This window comes from Nanorana parkeri, unplaced genomic scaffold (assembly GCF_000935625.1).
Source record: "Nanorana parkeri isolate BGI_ZX_2015 unplaced genomic scaffold, ASM93562v1 scaffold3327, whole genome shotgun sequence".
Lineage (NCBI taxonomy): Eukaryota > Metazoa > Chordata > Amphibia > Anura > Dicroglossidae > Nanorana > Nanorana parkeri.
In genome coordinates, this window is record NW_017309595.1 from 44,507 (window position 1) to 47,284 (window position 2,778).

General features: G+C 41.9%; 1 pseudogene; it reads right to left on the reverse strand.

Annotated features, from left to right (window-relative positions):
- Positions 1-1,761: 1,761 nt before the first annotated feature.
- On the reverse strand, positions 1,762-2,353 carry LOC108803042 (annotated as a pseudogene).
- Positions 2,354-2,778: the final 425 nt, after the last annotated feature.

Below are 2,778 nucleotides of genomic sequence, written 5' to 3' on the forward strand. Positions count from 1 at the left end.
ATTCTCCCATACCCCAGTTGGTCTTGATTACCCCAAATATATCTCTATTTTTATACAGCGATAGTCTCTCAGTGTCTATTTGGAGATTGTTTTTCATAAATCTTAGTTTTTATACTGTTCAGTTCACACAGGTTCTCACATCTATTTTCAATTATCTCCAGATTCGCCTTGCCCTTCCCCGTCTTTCTGTGGTCCTCTGGGCCGTATCAACTTCCATTGATCCCACTCTGGGGCAAATCCGGTGCCGGAGGATCTGGCCAGGCCTCCATTTGCAATGCTGGCAATCCCAAAACTTTAGAAAAGCCCGGTACATACTCTATTGTGCGCACAATATGCATCTGTCCATTTCTCCTTGCCCGCAAATTACATAGGAAACCCCATTGATAAGCAATACCTGCAGCTCTCAGCGCTTGGGTCAGTGGGCATAAAGCTCTCCTTTTGGTCAGAGTTCTCCATGATAAATCTGCAAACAAAGTGATTACAGCGCCACTATAATTTATGGATCCCTTCTCTCTGGCTTTAGTTAAGATCCTCTCTCTTTGTTTGTAGAAATGCACTCTGCACAATACATCTCGCGCCTGTGCTTTCTCTGTCCGATATTTATTTGGAATACGGTGCACTCTGTCCATCTCTATATATTCTATTTCTGTGTTATCCAGGAATTTATTGAAAATGTCTTGTACTGACCTTGAGAGCTCTTCTGACCCCGTTGTCTCTGGTATTCCTCTTATCTTGATATTGTTCCTAACCTGTCGATCTTCCAGGTCATCAGCAAGTGATCTCAGAGTCTGGAGTTGATTATGGTACTCTTTCATTCCCACACACACAGCTGAAACTTGGCACTTGGCTAAAATGGTATCTGGCATTTCTTTTTTCTTTAGGTTATTTATCCTACCCCCATGTTGCAGTTATTTTTCGGTTCAAAGAGTTTTAAAAGGTTACAAAAAGGGCAGTTTCTATCCTGACTCCAGGCGTCCTATATCAGGGGAGCTCCTTAGGCAAATTTGCAGAGCGACCTCTGGAATCTGCCATTCAGCTTATGAGTCTTTATTGTTCAATACGGAATTTATATTAGCATTTTTTGCAGCTCTTTGCATTTCAGAGCTAGTATCCCATAATAAAAGGAGTAGGTCAGGTCTTTTGTTTAATGATGTTTTATTAGTTGAATCTGCTGTTCATATAAAAATTGCCAGGTCCAAGATGGATCAATTAGGTTTAGGAGCTTGCAGCGATCCTCTTATTTGTCCAGAAGTTATGGCACATAATTACCTTTCATCCAGACCTAAGGTTGATGGAACATTTTTTATCCATTTAGATGGTTCTCCACTTGCAAAATTCCAATTCAATAATGCATTTAAACGATGCTTATCACATTTAGGTTTAGAAGATTTCAAATTTTCATCCCATTCTTTTAGGATTGGGGCGGCAACTGAAGCTGCAAAATTGGGTCTTGACGAATCAGTAATTAAAAGAATTGGAAGATGGGGTTCAAACAAATTTAGTATCTATGTACGCCCTAATCTGTCTCTCTAATTACAGGAAGGAGAACTATAGTGTGGATCGTTGGACATTCATTTGTCTTTTGGGCGCAGAACAGAGCGGCTCATTGAAGTTATTCAGAAAATTTAAGTATGCCTAATGACAGTTTTTGTGTGTTTTGGAAGGGGATTGGAGGTTTGCATTGGAATAAGTTTTTTCTTTTTTTTTTTTACAGCAAACTGTTTTTATTAAATATTCCCACACTTAAGTTCATCAAAAGGTTTAGTTCGCTGGGCATTCAATGTCTCCACTGTTACATCATGTGCGGGTCTGCCATCAATATTGCAGCCAACGGACTGAGATGTGCCCAGGATCTCCTTGATGGTTCCAGATAGTTCTATGGCCAGGGAACGATGTCTCATTTGACGAGCAATGGCGACAACTTCATCAAAAGTGATGCCTCCGCTGTGTTTAATGTTCTTCTGCTTCTTCCTGTAACGTGGAGGCTCCTTCAAGGCCTTGATGATCAAAGCAGAGGCAGATGGCACAACCTCAATCTGGGCCTGTCTGTTCTGGATGGTCAGTTTCACAGTGATTCTCAAGCCCTTCCAGTCACTAGTTGCCTTGGCAATGACATCACCAACTTTTTTGGGAGACAAACCCAGAGGTCCGATTTTGGGGGCCAGAGCCGAAGTGGCTAGTACCTCACCACCGGTGCATCTCAGGACAACTATTTTAATTTCGGTGGGGTCGAACTTAGGAGGCATGTCTGTGCCGGACTAGGGGAGCTACGCTTCTCTCGGACCGGTTTTGGTGTCGGATGAACCCGGATTCGGGACGGCCAAAGAACAGTTGCATCTCTACCAGCGGGGAAGCGGGATGAGAAAGAGCTGCATTGGAATAAGTTAATGCTCGTTTTGCCAAGTTTATTGAATTGCTGGCCTACACCAGATATAATTATTATTCATTTAGGAGGTAACGATATAGGTCAAGTCAAAACATTAGATTTATTATATAAAATGAAAGAGGAGTTGTCTAGTTTAAAAAAGGCATTGCCCTATACTTTCTTTATTTTCTCGGAGATAGTACCCCGACTGGTATGGCTATCTTCTGTGGCAGGCCGCCCTTTCGAGAAAATTCGTAAGCGCCTAAACAAAGCGATGGAAAAATGTATGCCGCTTTTAGGCGGGTTTTCTTTTAGGCATAGAGATTTAGAGGGCGGTTTGGAAGGTATTTTATCGCCAGGACAGGGTACATCTCTCGGATGTGGCTTTGGATATTTTCAATTTAAATTTACAG